This window comes from Mus pahari, chromosome 1, assembly GCF_900095145.1.
Source record: "Mus pahari chromosome 1, PAHARI_EIJ_v1.1, whole genome shotgun sequence".
NCBI classification, from domain to species: domain Eukaryota; kingdom Metazoa; phylum Chordata; class Mammalia; order Rodentia; family Muridae; genus Mus; species Mus pahari.
Genome location: NC_034590.1, coordinates 154,729,435 through 154,748,385, shown reverse-complemented (window position 1 = coordinate 154,748,385; position 18,951 = coordinate 154,729,435). Strand labels below are relative to the sequence as shown.

The following is an 18,951-nucleotide window of genomic DNA, read 5'->3' as shown; positions in this document are numbered from 1 at the left end:
TTGCAATGGTTTCTCTTCTTTGGACTGCCTTGTCTCCAGTCATATGTTTTTCCTCAGTTTAACGGTGGCATTGCAGATGTCAGCCTTTGTTACAGCTAGAATCAGATGAATTAAGTCTTGCAAAGGCTTTGAAAGTTCCAAATTCTATTCCTGTGTGAGAGGTCAATCATTATAAGTTTGAACAGTTTTATTTTTATTAAGGATAAATGAAGATTATATTTAACCGTTTTCTATAAAAGGTTTAGTGTTACTATTTATGACATTTTCAGTGTGACCAGAGAGATAAAATTTCTTTCAGAGATAGGTAGAAATTGTAGGATCTTAAGCTACCCATGCTGTTAAAGTTGGTAAAAGAGTCGTTGGTGTCTCTTTGGGTTCTCGTTCTCTCTCTCCTGCTGTTCTTTTTCACAGGGTTAGTATATTATTATTTTGAAGAACTGGGCACAGGTTTTCTGAGTCGTTGGGATTTTTTTTTTTAACAACTTGTTCTTATAAGTTACCTGAATAAGGAGATACCTTTGTGATTTTGGACTCCACTGAATGAGGAGTGTGTGTGTGTGTGTGTGTGTGTGTGTGTGCGCGCACACACACCAGAGTAACAGAGGGCAAGATGATAGCTTGTTGAGTGTGAAGTATTACTAAAACATACTCAATTTACCCAAGAGTGAAGGTGTTTAAGAACCCATCTTTTCAAAGGTGAAGGTCATTGCTATAAAATGTGAATTGCATGTAGAGTCTGCTGTCCCTCAGCATGAGACACTGAAAGGTAAAAGACACTGTGACTAGCAACTCTGTTGGCGAGAGCCAGGGTTTCACAGCTCTCAGCCACTGTCAGCTCTGGCATCAGACAGGAGATGGGGTATATTGATGTCCTGATGAGATAAGTTTTGTTCAAATTCATTAAACCACTTCCTTTTTAGTTTGTGGAAAAACTTAAAAGCTGCAAAAATTGCTGGGAGTGGAAAAAAGAACAATATATGTTAGAAATCAACTCTTTTCTTTAAACCTTGCATTTAAAATTCTGCCAACCCCTCACTGAACACAATGAATTCTGCTTGAAGTGAAGAATACAGTTTATTTACCTTTTTAAAGGGACATCATGAGGAGAAAGGGAATTGGCAGATGACTGTAAAACTTCACAGAATTAAAAACAAAAACAAGGAAAAAAACAACTCTTAAAACACAAGAATAGAAAAGTCTCTTCCAGTTCAGTCCTGCCACTCCTCCAAGGTCATCATTGCAGCACCGGATGACCTTTCCTCCCCACCTCACCTGAACACCCATAGGCCTGTAGTTTTTTAACCATGCCTGAGGGAGGGAATTCTCCTCTCTTTAGTTTGTCTTTTTTGACTGCAAATTTCTCCTGAGCTTTCTTTTTCTAAATATCCCTGCTGATATTTACAGTGATACTTGTGTATTTTTAAAGACGCATACCATCAAAATAACTTATTTTTGGTGTGGGCACCAACCCCACAGACTACCTGGATTTAATTCTTTTAAAACATTCTTTAAAGTCAGCCCATCCAGACACTAATCTGCTTTATTGCTCCTAGCTGAACTCCTTCTGATTTATGTTTCCCTGGGAATAGGATGCTCTGAACTATGTCAGCAGTTGAGGCCTTACCAGAGTTAAAGAGAGGAGGAATGCCCTATTCCTGCCCTTTGATGCTCACTATCCTTAAATCACCCAGGTTGTCTTTGTTGTTAAATGTTACATTGCAGAATTTAAGACAAAAACTTTTTGGTACAATAACAATTCTACTAACGTTCTATTTTCTTGTCAGTTTTCATCCAGTGATAATTGAAATCACCACAGACAACTCAAAATAATTAGATTCTTGTAGTAAATGGCTCTGCATCACATGCTTGGCCATTAAAACATATTCACTTAAACATGATATTGAGTAACAATGTCTCACAAATACATAATGAAACCCAGTGGTATTTGGAGGTTGGGCTTAGAAAGCTCACAATGTAGGCCTGGATCTAACACTTTTAAGTGTGTGGTCCTGGGTTTACTGCTTCTCAATAACATGGATATTGATAATACCTGGTTTTCACTTTTTTCTGTGAGAATTATAAAAAGTAATTTGTAAATATTTTATTGATAATAAAGCACTGTGAGAGGGCTAAAGGCTCTTACAGCATTTATATTTAATAATGTAAAATGTTAGTAAGTAATGATTAAGATTAAGAAAGACTGAAGTCAGTGTGTGAAGAAAGAGTAAGGAATTAATTTGGGAGGGAAATGAGGTGCCAAGGAAGCTGTGTGTGTGTGATGATTAGAGAAGAGATTAATCTTTAATTTTATGATATACTATCAGTACAATGAACCATAGCAGCAGCTTGGGCAAAACTCATAATTTTCTAGTTGATTTACTCATATTGCTACTCTGTTGTGGTTTTTTTCCTCTTGAATTAATAATGCAATTAATAAGTCATATGGCTTCTATTTTTCAAATGCTTTTGGAGCACAGTAGAACAATTGCATTTTATTGAACCTTGTGAAGCCATTGTTTCTATATCAGTTTAAATTTCGTATAAGCATGGTAATGATGGAGGAAGTAAAACAGAATAATTTGTAAGCCCTGTGACTCTCATGTTTGCCTGACTCTGTTCTGTGTGATGGCTTTGCTCGTTTCCCACAACGCAATCTTGGGCGAACCTTTGCTTCTTAGGTCTGTTTTGTTCTAGCCTACCCCTCTTCAGTATGTCTTCAGTGTCTTTATTTGTATGACTCTCTCTTTTTGGCTATAAACTTATCTGTAATGAAGATGTATGCCACTTATTATGCATATTAAAAACTCTAAAATTTTATGTTTATCATGTTACTTCTTTTTTTGCTAGAAAGTCTTGATTATTTGAGACTTTTATATAAACTTTCTGCACTCTTCTACATGGTGTTTAAAGCCTTTCACATTCAGTCTCAGCTTTTGCTACCCTGTGTTTCTGTGTAATTTATAATATGGCCTTCCTTGATTATTCAGATCTCCCTGAAGTACCTTCTTAGACTGAGCTCATGTCTTTTTAGCTAGTATATGTCTACTTGAATGTCTTTCTCCTGGCTCTGTGCAGGTCTTACCCCACCACACCTAATTCTTAAAGGGGCATTGCAATTCTCTTTATTTGTACAATCTCCTTTGAAGAGGAAGTTCCAAGTGATCTCTTCTTATTCTGGAAGGCATGCTTTTTATTCTTTATGCTCTTTTGGCTCTTTATATCTCAGATTGACATGTAACTTCCCATTACCTTGCTAACTAATATGCAGAGTATAGGAGGAGATTGAAGCTAACTATCATGTAATTGACACATGATAAATCTTCAGTAAATATTCCCACTGGCTTAAAAGCACTGTGAAAAGCTGCAGGAAGATAAAAGTGACCAATTAATAATGAGTCAAGGCATATGTAAAGATTCTTTTTTTCCTTCATTTTGTGTTCCCATAAAGTTTATTCTTACTACTATTTAAATAAGTTTTCATTATTTCAGATATATACAGATATATACTTTTTATCTTTGTTCATCAAAGTTGTCTTGCTTCCAGGCTATGCATTAAGTCAGTTTTGTCAAGTTTAAAGTTTTGCATCGGGCGAGCAGTAACTTACTGTACACACTTCTTTTCTTCTTGCATTGTTGCTTTTCCTTGTTTGCCTTCTGTAGTTCCTGTGTATGATTTTTCAGTTCTTGGAATATTAGTGCTTTTTCACAATTTCTTATACTTTTCTTTTCCTTTCTTGGAGACTTTTCAGAGAGATTTTGCTATTCTGAACAATGAATTTAAGCATACTTTGTTAAGCTCTAAGGCATGGCATGAATTCTATTATTGATCCATTTCTCTGAGAAGTTTTCCAGTTTGAATGAAGATCAGTAGTTAATTTCTGTTCTTTCTGCTCCTTTTTCATTAATAGAGACATGTGACATAGGAACAGCACAGCTGTCAGAAGTCCCCATATAGCCTTGAGCTTTAGTGTTCATTATCTCATTTCACATGTTTCTTGGAACTCAGTTGCAAAAACCAAATATTATTAATTACTTTAGATTTATTCTTATGCTAAATAATGAAAAAAAATAAAATAAATAAAAGATAGTATCCCAAATCACCGTTCGAATGTTAGTGATAATGTGAGAGAAATTCATAACACAATGTTGAAATAAGTAAGGAACACTTTAAAGCGAACCAGGCTATTTACGCTGCCTTGTAATATTTATTAACAGATGACAGTGCTGGTTTCAGCTTATACTCATAGATTCTTTTCCTGTGTGAAGAGTACAACTAAGGCAACAAAGAATTAGGATCTGAGGAGAATAAATTAGTTTGCACAAGTATAGCAAGATTTAGGTGCAAGTCAGGTTGGATTTGTGAATGATGGTATATTTTAGAGATATAAAGACCAGGAGAGAAGCTGTTTAACTTGGGAGAGCATGGGGAATGGTATTAACGCATGACTGGACAGTAAGGAGCCCATCTGGCTGCATGGAAACCTACATTAGAGTTGTCTTCGTGTATTAGAGCTATGTTAGATTATTTTTTGCAAAAGCACATTTCTACATTTTCTGCTAATTATGAAAACTTTGTAATTAAAAAAGAAAACTACATGTGAGAAATGATTCCACACAAATTCATGTTGCTAGAAATTTATCTAAATTGGCTTTTGTGATGTTCAAATGCATTTTTTTGGGAGACATGAAATACATAATTTAAAAAGAAAGGGAAGAATGTATGTGTGTAAGAAAGTTTGATTGATTAAATCCAGATCAAATTTTGATAATCTTAAATTTTAGACATTGTAAAAGTAGAATTGGCTCTACAGGGAAAACAAAAATGGTTTTTTGTTGTTTTGTCTTTTTCACCGAGACAGAAAGGACCTCTTTCCTCCCCATCTTCCTTTCTGTCTCCCACCCTCCTTCTCTAGCCTGTCAACCTTCCCAGATTTTCTCATGGTTCTGAATATTATAAACTTGGGTCTTAGTACATAATAGGTAGGTATCCTACCAGGGAACCATTAATATATTCCCAGCTCAAGGGCACATTTCAACCTGGGCTTTCAAAGACACTTTCTGCCCTTTATGCCCTTTAGCTAAAGTGTGTTATAGTACCTGCACTTGACAAAGTTTGAGTTATGAAGCATATTTGAGAGCAATAGATCATTTAAAATTGAATTATTCATTCACTTACAGTAGCAGGCTTATAAAAATGAAGGCCTTAGAATATGCTTGATACTGGTTTTTTGGTTTCAGTTTTTGTGTTTTTCAAATCAGGGTTTCATTGTGTAGTTCTGGCTGCCCTGAAACTCACTCTGTAGACCAGGCTGGACTTGAACTCACAGAGATCTGCCTGTTTCTGCCTCCTGAGTGCTGCTGATTAAAAACTATTTAAAGTGTTTAAATTATTTCAAGACTATTTACAGCGCTCATTGCCCTGGGCTTGATACTTTCTGTGTTATACTTTCTTCCTTTGTAGAGCATAAGCCAGTTAGTGCTTTGTTGTATTAATTCCTGGATTCACTGAGAGGCTTTAGTTCCAGGCCTGTGGTTTTCATTTTGTTTTGATTTTTGTTTGTAGTACTCAGGATTGAACTCTGGACCCCATGACAGTATCAATGAGCTACAAGCCCAGGCCTTTTTAAATTTTATTATTTAAAAATATTTTAATTTTGTGTATGTTTATGTATCTCTGTGTAGTTCACACATGTATATGCAGGTACCTGGAGATACCAGAGGCATCAGACATCTCTGGAGATTGAGTTACAGACAGTGGTGAGATGTCTCACATAGGTCCTGGGAACTGAACATTACTAGAACAGTTTAATGTACTCTCTTTCTTTTTTTTCTTGAGACAGGGTTTCTCTGTGTAGCCCGGGCTATCGTGGAACTCACTCTGTAGACCAGGCTGGCCTCGAACTCAGAAATCTGCCTGCCTCTGCCTCCCTCTCTGCTGGGATTAAAGGCGTGAACCACCACTGCCTAGCTTTTAATGTACTCTTAACTGCTGAGCCACTGCTCTAGCCCCTTAAACTCTAATTTTGAGATGATCTCACTAAGTTGTCTTGAATTTGTGATCTTCCTGCCTCAACATCTTGGATAGCTTAGATTATAAGCATTTGCCACCATGTTATACTTCAGATCTATCAAATCAGAGAAAATAAATGAAGAGCAGGTATGGCTGTCAGGTTATCACAGGTTCAAGTAATCAAATTTCTTGTACTACATAAACTATAACACTGTTACTCATACCAAACATTATTTTACCTGCCAAATTTATTAAAATATTTTATTCTCTTAGCATAAGTCCTGGGAGATAGGGACCTTGTGAAAACTATGTTTTTTTTCCTTCAAAATATCCCTGGCTTGTTTAGGCTGCCAAGGTTAGTTAGGGTTCTTAGTGGCAGGAGCTTTCTGTGAGAGTTCTTTAGAGTGGGTTAGATGTTAATCAGCTCATCAGTGCTTTCTTAGGCCTCTCTCAGTTGTTCTCAGCACTCCTGTGTGGTAGGGCAGAAGGGAGGAAGAAGGAGGAGATGGGAAAACGAGAAAATTTGGCATTTTATTTTATGCATTTGTCTATGGATGACAATTTAGACAAAATGAATATACACATTCCAGTATGAATAGCTTGTGAAAATTTGTTGAATTCCTTTGTCTTTTGTCTTTCATGTTCCTATCAGAATTCAAATCCATTCAGTTTTCACTTAGATAAAGTGAAAAATAGTAATATTTCTTATTTCAATAAATGTTGTTTGATTATCAATGATATGCTAAGATTGTGCTAGGTTTTGAGGCCTAAAACATGAACAATACTCTCAGAGTCCTATGGCCTTACATAGCCATTGCAATTTTATAGTAATTTCTGGTATCATCTTTTGATTTTATTCAGGCTAATCTTTGCTTAGGTCTTCTACTTGTGTACACGATTGATGGTATGCCTGCTACCTGCATCCACATCTTACCTTTTAGAATTTAAGTTTTCACGTGTCTTTCCTAGATCTAAATCTATGCTCTTTCATTAGCCTACTTACTCTTAACCTAGTGTGCACTAATGTTGCTCTCTCAAATTTTCCAAATTTTTCTAAATTTTCTGCACATACAATTTAATTTAGTGCAGGTGCCTCCAATTTATATTTGATTAACTTAAATACATAATTTTTGTCTTTATCTATCAAAACATATTGAGCTTGATAAACACATAGAAATTCAAGTAGATTTGTTATTTACAAAGTTAAATGCATGTATTTGTGTGTGTGTGTGTGTGTGTGTGTGTGTGTATGTGTTAGAGAACAAATAATGAGAAGTGAAAGATAAAAGCTTCATATTTAGAAAAATGAAGTGCACATGTGATACTCTTAAAATTGCTCTGTTTTCAATTTTTTGCATTTATTTTGCTTTATGTGTATGTATGCTTTGTCTGCATATATGTATATGTGCCATGTGTGTGCCTGGTGCCCTCTAAATTCAAGGGATGCACTCTCCTGGAACTTCAGTTATGGATGATTGTGAACTAGAATGCTGGGAACTGAACTTGGGTTTTCTACAATAAGTGCTTTAACCACTGAGCCATCTTTTCAGCCCCAGATTGCTCTGTTTAAATATTAGTTATTATTTTATTTTGCTTAATTTACAAATAAAGCTTGATAATAAGATGTATATACAGGAAAACAGTTCAGATATGCATCGAATATATTTGGCAGGTAGAGGGGAGTGGTTGTATGGATGTGTGTGTATGTGTTTTTGTTGAAGGAATTAGATTTTAAACCCAATTCTTTTAATTTTTTCTGGAAGGATAAAGTGTACTGAAGAAAGGTGGGATTATAAAGCTAGGAAAAGGTAAATTATTCAGATTTATATAAATTTTAGATTTTTTTGAAGAATGACTGTTTCTCTGAATAACAATAATAATTGCATCATTACCCAATATTGTTGCACATTTATCATGTGAAAGGTACTATTTAAAGCAGTTTACACACACTCAAATGTTTATCTTATCATCAACCCTCTGAGGAAAATCTTCTTTACTTACTTTGACAGAAGGAGAAATTGTGGCATGGTACAGGTAATTGTCCAAAGCCACCTAGCTAACAAATTGTGGAATAGGAACTTAATAATGCCAGCCATTAAACTTGCATTGTTAAATTCTGTCTCTTTCTGTGAGATTTACAGAGATTGTAGTGCTAGTTTTGGGTCTTATAATAAGAATATACTATTAGAATTGTTGTTAATTCTTCTGAAAACTTCCTTAAATTTAAAATGAAGACAGTTAGCTCCATGGTCTCTATACAGTGTCTGACTCTAATATTCTGTGAGATACAGACTCATTGACTCATAAGACACACCAGAAAACATATTTATAAGAATAAGAAAGGAGATGGTCATAGGTCAGAGGATATAGAAAAAGCTTTTAGGGTTGTTATAGTTTGGGGAAGGTAATTAAGCAAGAGCTGAATTAATCAGAATAGGAATCTAGAAGAAAGAGTTTTAGCCTGGATTCAGGGTGAATAATAATGTTAGTAATAGTTATTGATCTCTGTTCTAATTTGTCTTCTATTGCTGTGATAAAACACCATGACCAAAAGCAACTTGAGGAGGAACGGGTGTATTTGTCTTACAGTAGATCACTGAGAGAAGTCAGGACAGGAATTCCAGGAAGAAACCTGGAGGCAGGAACTGAAGCAGAGACCCTGAAGAAACTCTTCATTGGCTTGATGTCCATGACCTGCTCAGTCTGCTTTCTCATACAACAGAGGACCACCTGTCCACAAGTGACACTGCCTTCAGTGGGCTGAGCCTTCCCACATCAATTATTAATCAAGAAAATGCCCTACGGCTATGCTGGTAGGTCAGTCTGATGGAAGCGGTCCCTCAATTTAGATTGTCTCCTCTAGAGTTGTCAAGGTTTGTATCAAGTCAGCGAAGACTAAGGAGCACAACCTATTACTGTGTGTTAAAAAGTCAGATACAAAGTAGTTAATACAACTAGGATTAGAATATAGTTCTATGTTTCCCACATTTTGTTTAGACAAAAGGATCTGCCCTTTCATTTATTGAATTTGTTTATCCATTCACTTATCTGGAATCTGAAAGCTATATATTCAACCCTGTGGAGTATTAAAATAACTATGCCTCATATAGATATTCAAAGGTCTTGTGGATTAAGTCACACGGTAGTTGTTGATAACACAATGACAATTGCAGGGAACACAAGAACAACTGAAAGAGAAGATTGCCATTATTTAGGAAACACTGAAGGAGTAGAAAAAACTACTGGTAGACAGGTTCCCACTGTGGGGAGCATAGCCTGGGAGCTTTTGTACTGGAGGAACGATGGAAGTGGATCGCTGTGTTACTGAGGGCTAAACTCAATAGACAACCTTTTAAGTAGCCACTTGACATTAAGAACTGAAGGAAGCAAGAGATTACATTTTCTGCATGTCTCGGGCTGTTTAAGAAATAACGCTAGTGATTGGTTGATTCCAGGTTGTGGTTTCCCCACTGCTTCCTAGCACAGTGATATGTTCTGTGGTAGTAGGCCTAAAATCACTTCTCTGAGAGGGTTGTGAGCTATTTTTTATTGAAAAACTCCAAAATAAATAAATAAATTAATATAAAACAAAGGTTGCAGAATGGTGTTCTTACGAGATTTAGGAGCCAACTCCCACAGAGCATTTAGATAAGGACTGAGCCTGGGGTGCAGGTAGGAGTACAGAGGACAGAAAGAGTGTGGAGGCGATTGAGTCTGCCCTGTGAGAGGCTAGAATCCCTGCTGATATTTCCAGCAAATAATTTAAAGGTTTTACAAAGGAAGACATTAATTACCTGTTATAATGAACTTAACAAAAGGGAAGAGGTGTATGATTTCTTTACTGTAGTGAGTAAGCAGAATTGAAACTAGAACTTGAGCTTTCTGGTGACATCGTTACTACTTGAGAAACACTCATGACTGAGATAAATCTTATATCTCTCATTGGTCTGAGATAGGTATGCTATTCTCAACTGGGTGTCAATTTTGTTATAATTATTGAAAACGAGATTGTAGACTTCCTTGTCCAATTGTTAGGAATCCTTTGGAGGAGTAGACTTTAAGCAAATCCGGTGAGATTTAGATTCAAAAGGAACTCCAGGCCAGACTTAGCCAAGTTAAAATCCGTAGGTGAAACTGAACATGTAACCTAAAACCACTGGAAAAATACATGCTATTGTTTCCTAGAACATTTGTAAAAACCAGTGACTGGCACCACAGTCCAAAGGCCAGGACTTTCAACAACTTGCAGCAGAAAACTTACACTTATTAAATGTCTTCACTAAGGTTTTTTGTGTTAGTGGATGACTGAGGTCTTTTGTTTCGTCTGTTTTCCTCATGGCAGTAAAGTAGAAATTTAGAAAGCTTTCAAAATGAACTTTCTCATAGATGTTATAACCACAGGTTTTAAGTTTTCATCACCTAGATGTGGAGCTGAACAATTGAAACCTTGGAGTGGGGGCAGAAAGGAGAGTTGAAGACACATGTGGTGTGTATCAGAAACCAGTGTAAATCAGGAAGGTGTGCGAAGGGGATTTCCTGTGTTACAGAACTACTGACCCAGTCTTCCCTCATTCTCCACCAATAAACTGCAAGTACAGCGGTGGCCTTCCTGACACCTTGGAGAGGTGACTTGCCCCTTATTTGACACTGTATTTCCTTGAAGTGCCAATCGGCTTTGCATCAAGAAGAGACTTTGTCCTGAGGATAATGTACGATTGTATTGCAGCAGCTAGCTACCTGTATTGTGGGACCCATGCTAGTGTTTCCCAGTCTCCTCACCTTACCTCTGCTGCAGAAGTATTTATTTCTTAGTTTGTAAGTTCGACTGTAATACCATTTATTGAATACTTAAATGTCCCAGGCATTGAACACTGCAATTTCTTCGAAGGTGATCAGCTTTTGTTCTCACTGCCCAATGGAGCATTGTACTTACTAATTGTCTCATTCGATTTAAGACTAGAGAAGTTAATCACCGCTTCCCACTTCTTACTCCTCATTAGAATTAGCCAGGGAAACTTTAAAAACTTTGGGCCCTAGGCAAATTAAGTTAGTCTGCAGGGAGTAGCTCTAGTATTACAATATAAAAACCAAATCCCTTCCCCTGTGAGTCTAAAGTACACACCTGTGTAAGAATCTCTGGATGAAGTGATTTGTCTAAGATACCTTAGCCATACTGAAAAGCAAATTTAGAGCCCAGGTGTAGCCAAATATTTTAGAATGCCTGCATATTCATCATTTGGGATTTGGTTAGAAGCAAGTTGCCACTTTCTGACACATTTTCATGCAATGTTTATGCTGCTAGTTGCAGACCACACTTGGAGCAGCAAAGCTGAGCTATTGGATACTAACATTGACATAGACAGTAGCCAGAAGGCAGCATGCTTTTCTTGAAAGACAACAGTAGATGGGAGCTGGGTGGAGCGTTCCATCCATTTTGCTTTAGGGATGATGGCAGGCTTATTAAATATACTGTATTGTAGGCTATTGTTCAAAACTTGTCAGATAAATTTACTGTTGTTTCTGATTGTTGAAAATGTTTGGAACTATAATTTGGGTCATGAGACTATTGATAAGATTAAAAAACTTTTCACTTTTGAATGGCTTCATAATTTTGAAATTGAAAATCCATGTGATTATTATCAATTATATATATATATATATATATATATATTTGTGCACCCATTCCTTGTAATTTCAGAACATTTCCTAAACCTCTAAAGAAAACCTTTTTGTCCTTAGCTACTTCCTCATAACTCTCCTGTTTCCCCAATGCTAGGTAACCACTAATCCACTAATCTTTTTGTCTTTCTGAATATTTCAGATGAATCATATAGTGTGTAATAATACTTGCTGACTGATTATTTTGGAGACAGGGTTTTTAATAGCTCTGGCTGTCCTAGAACTTGCTATGTATAGACCAGGCTGGCCTCAACCTCACAGAGATCTGCCTGCCTCTACCTCCCAAGGGCTGCAACTCAAGGCCTGAACCACCACATCTAGCTTGTGATTGACAGTTTAAAGCTTAGCACATTGTTTTCACTGTTCATCCTGGTTCTAACACATGTCAGTATGTGATTTCTCTCTATGACTAAATTGCAACCAACCATATAGACACAGTGTGGTGTTTATCCATTTATCAGCTTAATGGAGACTGGAGTTTCTTTTTTTGACTCTCATAAATAATGCTGCTTATGAACATTTATATGTAAGTTATTGGTTAGACATGAATGTTCCTTTTTCTTGGATATGTACCAAGGAGTAGAATTATATGCTGAGTCACATAGTAATTCTATGTTTAAACTTTTGAAGAACTTATAAACACACCCAATGATTGTACTATTTATACTTGAACCAAAAGGTACAAAGTTTTGCTTTCATGTCTTTGTGTGATTTTAGAAATTCTTAGTATATAAATATATCTTTTATTCACCAAATATAATTGTCATCTTGGAGGCTTACTGCTTTTGTCTGATAACCTAGGCCCAGTCCTGGAAGCTTCTAGCCTCTGTACAATCTAATCTAAGCCTAGAATGTTTTTAAGTTCTTAGACTTGCCCCTTCCTTGTTTCTTTCTGAGCTCTGGCTAGCTGTTTTAATTTAGCAGTCTGGCTCACAATTCCTCTCCATGCTAACTGATTCAATCTGGCTTCTCTCAGCTTTTCTTGAATTGCTCTGCTTGGCCTCATATTAAGTTTGGTAATACATTCTAATCTTCTGGCTCCTTCTCATTTTCTGGTGTATTCAGTCTGGTGTGCTTGTTCTTTCTGCAGCTTGCCTCTGTACAACTGTCCCAGTAAAACTGCCTCCTCCCTTTGCACTGCTCTCTTATGTAGCTTCCCCTTCCTCTACTGGTGAAAGTTGGTCATATCCTATCCTGTCAAGTCTTTCTCTGATTCATCACTTTGTCTGCCACTCAATGAGACATCACTTTCAAACATGGATGCTTCCTTCTACAAACTAACTTTTATCTTCATTGTTTGGGATTTAAGGTGTGAACTAAGGGTGTGTCTGTATTCCAGCCAGTGGGATTAAAGATATGTGCTAACGCTGATCCACACAACTAGAATCAGGTTTTTCCAGTAACATAATCTTGAGATTCACAGTGTGATCAAATATCTTGCAACATTAGTACTTATGAAATGGTATTGATTTATAGTAACCAGTGGACAATGATATTCAGCATCTTCTTTTGTATTTTTGCCCATTTGTGAGAAATGCCTATTCAATTCTTTTGCTTTTTTTTAACGTATAAAGTTGTTAAAGTTTTAAAAGTATATATTATAGGCAAGTCCCTTATTACCCTTATTACAGTTAGCTCCAATTTAGTTGAACTCCTTTTTTTTTTTTCTTTTTTTAGTGTTTTTGGTTATGTTCTTGAAGTGTAATTCAGGCATGTTTCAAATTCATGGTTGTCTTCTCCTAGCTTCCAAAATGCTTGGATTACAGGCATACACCACCACCACACCTGTCATGATTTTAAAATTTCATAATGCCCCAGAGGGATAAGTGCTGCCTCCTCTTCCTCCTCCTCCTCCTCCTCCTCCTCCTCCTCCTCCTCTTCCTCCTCTTCCTCCTCCTGTTCTTCCTCCTCCTCTTGTTCTTCCTCCTCCTCTTCCTCTTCCTCCTCTTCCTCTTCTTACACTTCACCTTCCTCTCCTCCTCCTTCTCCCTTTCCCTCTCCTCCTCCTCCTTCTTCTTCATCATTATTGTTTTTGTTATTATTTATTCCCATTTTATGGAAGTGGAAATTGAGGCTTAGAGGAGTTAAATTCTATATAGATAATAAGTAGCAGAACCAAGACATTGTACTTCTCTCCTCTTTGGGAGACTGTCTTTAATACTTAATTCTCAACACTTTCAGATTTTTTTTTCTGAAAACATGAGCTCAGAGCACAAATGCTCAAGGAAGAACATAAACCTTTTCATCTCATTTTATTGCCTCTTTCCATTGACAGTGACACTGAGTAAGGTATTTACTTCAAACTGCAGTTAAGTGTGTGTATACCTCAAAGGAATTGCTTCCCCCAAACCTTAATGAAATAAGATGCTGTCCTTTGGTCATGATATTTGAGGTCTTAGGTGGTATAGTTATGGAGTTCATGGCAAGATAAGGTCTGTGTAATCATTGTGTAACTCTGTATCAGAGATTATGAAGGAACTTATTATTAGTGACTTCCTCAGAAGTTTTTTTCCTCTTCCTCAAGTATAATAATTTAAATTACTTTATTTTTTAATCTTTAAAATAAAAAATCCATTCTTATCCAATCTTTTCTCTAAAAAGATGTTCCTATTAGTTAATCTTATGAGTATACAGACTCCTTTAAATGTCGTGTCAGCTCTCTTCTCAGCCTGTTTGGATGCCTTTGGTGTCTTTAACCTTTGGTCTGTTTCTGGGCTATTAAGCCTTCTGCTAATTAAAGCCTTCTAATTGGAGCCAGAGATGCTGATGCTTTGATGTATGACGTACATATAGCATTACTTCATAGTGATTTTAAAGAACATAATAAATGGTAATTTACTTTTTTCATGTATTGGAATTATACACATAAATATTTTTCACATTTTTTTTATCCATTGATAGAGATCTATAGAGATTGTATATCTTGACTATTGCTGCAATGAATAAAAGAGTGGAGATGTTCCAACATACTCATTTAATTTCTTTTGAATATCTATCTATCTATCTATCTATCTATCTATCTATCTATCTATCCACCTTCCCTCCCTCCCTCCCACTCATCTATCTATCCACCCATACATCCTACCCCCATCCATCCATCTATCCATCTATCTATCATCTGTCTAACTGTCCACCTGTCTGTCTGTCTATCTATCTATCTATCTATCTATCTATCTATCTATCTATCTATCTATCTATCTATTCTTTATCTATCTACATCTGGTATAATGATTGCTTGTCTTATGGTAGCTACATTTTTAATATTCTGGGGGAACATTTGCATTGTTTTACACAATGGTTATTCTATCTTACATTCTCCTCAACACTCTCCAAAGGTTTCCTTGTTCCCATATCCTTGCCACTCCTTACCTTTCATCCTGTTTTCATGCAATGCTGGGGATTGAATTCAGGGCTCTGAGCATGTTCTGCCAGTAAGCTGCACCTCCTAGCCTTCAGTCTCTTGATAATAGATACTCTAGAAGTTATGATCTCACTGTGGTTTTAATTTTCATTGCTCTGATGGTTAGTAGCAATAAACATTATTTTCATATATTAATCAGCCATTTATACATGGGACCAGCCCATGTATGCTCTTTGGTTGGTGGCTTAACCTCTGGGAGCTCTGAGGAGTTCTGGTTAGTTGATACTGTTGTTCTTCCTATGAGGTTGCAATCCCCTTCAGCTCCTTTAGTCCTTCCTCTAACTCTTCCATAGGAATCCCTGATCTCAGACCAGTGCTTGGCTGTAAGTATCTGCATCTGTCTCAGTCAGCTTCTGGTAGAGCCTCTCAGAAGAGAGACATGCTAGGCTCCTGTCTGCAAGTACAACATGGCATCAGTAATAATGTCCATCTACTGAAGTCTTCTTCGATTTCTTTCTCCAGTGACTTGAAGTTCTTGCCATACAAATCTTTCATTTGCTTGGTTAGAATTAAGCCAAAATATTTTATATTATTTGTGGCTATTTGTGAAGGGTGTTGTTTCCCTAATTTGAGTCTCAGCCTGTTTATCCTTTGTATAAAGAAAGGCCACTGATCTGTTCGAGATAATTTTTATATCCAGCCACTTTGATGAAGTTGTTTATCAGCTGTAGGAGTTCTCTGGTAGAATTTTTTGGGTTGCTATCATACCTTGACTTCTTCCTTTTCAATTTGTATTCCCTTGAGCTCCTTTTGTTGTCTAATTGCTCTGGCTAATTTCTCTGGCTAGAACTTCAAGTACAATATTGAATAAATAGGGAGAGAATGGGCAGCCTTGCCTTGTCCCTGATTTTAGTGGGATTGCTTCTAGTTTCTCATCCCTGGGATGAAGACTACTTGATTGTGGTGAATAATTGTTTTGATGTGTTTTTGGATTTGATTTGCAAGAATTTTATTGAGTATTTTTGCGTCAGTATTCATAAGTGAAATTCGACTGAACTCTTTCTTTGTTGGCTCTTTGTGTGGTTTAGGTATCAGAGTAACTGTGGCTTCATAGAATGAGTTTGGTAGTATTCCTTCTGTTTCTATTTTGTGGAGTAGTGTGAGGAATATTGGTATTAGTTCTTTGAAGGTCTGGTAGAATTCTGCACTAAAACTGTCTGGCCCTGTGCTTGTTTTTGGTTGGGAGATTTATAATGACTATTTTTATTTCTTTAGGGACTTTGGGGCTATTTAGATAGTTTACCTGATCTTGATTTAACATTGGCGTATGGTATGTGTCTAGAAAAATCATCCATTTCATCTAGATTTTCCAGTTTTGTTGAATATATTCTTTCTCCTCTGGTAGTATACAGAGTACTTTCCAATATCATGAGCTCTAGTCAGTAGGGATGAAGCTACTAGTTGGCACCAGCTTGACCTCTTTGTGTGTGATGGCATAAGTGAGCATTGTCTTCTAGAGTAAGAAGGCTCTTACCATAGGTGTGGAGTGCAACTGATAGCCTTGACATAGCTTGTGATGTTTGAAGGTTCCATTGGACCCCTCTGGCCAGTGATTTAGCATAATATAACCCATTTCTGACAGTATACCTTTTACATATTGACACAAAATAATCTAGTTGGGTATGGTTTTGGATGTAGAAGAAGGATCCTGTTTTTAAACCCAATCTGTTAGTCTGTATCATTTATTGGTGATTTGAGACCATTAATTAATTGTCTCATTAATATTGAGTTATCAATGAACTGTATTTATTGATATTTGTTATTTTGTTATGTTTTTCCACCTCTTTTGATTTACTGTTTTGAAATTATTCATTCCTTGTGTCTTTTATGGGTATAGTTAACCTCTTCATACTGATTTTTTTGTTCTAGTGCCTTCTCTAGAGCTGGATTAGTAGATTGAAATTGCTTAAATTTGTTTTATTATAGAATTTTTTCCTTTCTCTGCCAGTTGTGATTGATAGTTTTGCTGGGTATTGTACTCTGTGGTCTCTCAGAGTTTGTAGAACACCTGTCCTGTCCCTTTTGGCTTTCAAAGTCTACACTGAAAAGTCAGGCATTATTCTAATGGGCTGTCTTTATCTGTGACTTGATCTTTTTTCCTTAGAGCTTTAAATATATTTTCTTTGTTTTGTACATTTAATGTGTTGATTATTATGTTTCATGGATAGTTTTCCTTCTGATTCTGTCTATTTTGTGTACTATATGCTTCTTGCAGCTTGATAAATAACTCCAGTTTTAGATTGGGAAAGTATTTTTCTATAATTTTGTTAAAAATATTTTCATGACTTTGATCTTGGTGTCTGTCTCCTCCTCCATCCCTATTATTGATTTGGCTTTTTCATACTGTTCAAGATTTTCTGGTTTATTCTATGCCTGAAATATGTGTGTGTGTGTGTGTGTGTGTGAGAAAGAGATTTTTTTAAATTTTTTTTTTTATTTTTATTTTTAAGACAGGGTTTCTTTTTGTAGCCCTGGCTGTCTTGGAACTCACTCTATAGACCAGCCTGGCCTCAAACTCAGAGATCCACCTGTCTTTGCCTCCTGAATGCTGGGATTAAGGTATGTGTAATGTGACTGGAATTTTTAAAATTTAACATTTTTTCTGAGCTATTAATTTCTTACACCTGTCTTTAAGACCCATCATTCTCTCTTCCTTGTCTTAAAATCTGTTGGTGAGACTTCCCTCTGAGGTTTTGGTTTGACATCCTTTTTCTTTTCACTTCAAGTTTTATTTCATTTTGGGTTTTCTTTAGTGATTCCATTTTTTTTTTTTTTTTGTTTCATGACTTAAAATATATTTTTTTATTTTATTATTTTTAATATTTTCACAAAACTGTTCATGTTTTATGGTTTTTATTAAGGAATTTATTCATATTTCCTTTCTTTGCCTCTTGCTATTTTGAAGTCTTTGACTTGTGCTGCATGTAGATTGCATTTTTCAGGATCCATTGCTGTAGGGTTACTGGCTTCTGGAGAAAGCTTATGGCCTTGGATGTTCATGGTTGTGTCTTGTTGGGATCTAAGCATCTTAAGGTATAATGATTGAAGTGTTTCTTGGTATAGATGTCAGGTCTTCTTTTTTTTATGTGTATGTTTTTCTCTCTTTTGTTGATGTTGCCCAATCTGGGTCATAGGCAAGTGTGGTATGTGTGAGATCCCTAGTTGTCTTAGTTACTGTTTTTTGTTTGTTTGTTTTGTTTTTGCTGTGATAAAACAGCAAGACAAGAGAAACTTGCAAGACAAAGTATTTAATTGGGGCTTGCTTACCATTTCAAAGGTTTAGTCCGAGACCATTATGGTAGGGAGCATGGAGGCAGGCAGGCAGGCATGGAGCTGTAGCAGTAATTTAGAGCTTAGATCCTCATCCACAGGCAGCAGACAGAGAGAGACTGGGTCTGGCTGGCATGGACTTTTGAAACCTCAAAGCCCACCCCTATTGACACCTCTACTCAAGCAAGGCCACACACCTCCTAATTCTTTCCAAACAGTTCTACTGATTGGGGACCAAACATTCAAACATATGAGCCTGGGGGCAGCATTCTTATTCAAACTGCCATATTGGTTGAAAGTGTTTATATCAATGGGTGACCTAGAGAACTGGAGATGAGCTAAGGAGGAAAGGTTGAGGGGGACAGCAGTAAAGAGCTAGGGACACAAGGGTCCTCACTAAGAGGCAGAGATTCTAGAGAATGGTGGTAGTTTAGGAGAGACTCCTACAGATAGGCTGCAGTAGCATTCACGGTTTGTTTTATTATTGTGGTACACCCCTGTACTGGCTAGCTTTGTGTCAACTTGACACAGCTGGAGTTATCACAGAGAAAGGAGCTTTAGTTGGGGAAAT

General features: G+C 36.6%; 1 protein-coding gene across 1 annotated transcript in view; it reads left to right on the top strand.

Annotated features, from left to right (window-relative positions):
• The window catches only part of Hpse2 (heparanase 2 (inactive)), a 548,186-nt gene that overhangs the window by 4,168 nt on the left and 525,067 nt on the right, over positions 1 to 18,951 (top strand). The window lies entirely within an intron of this gene.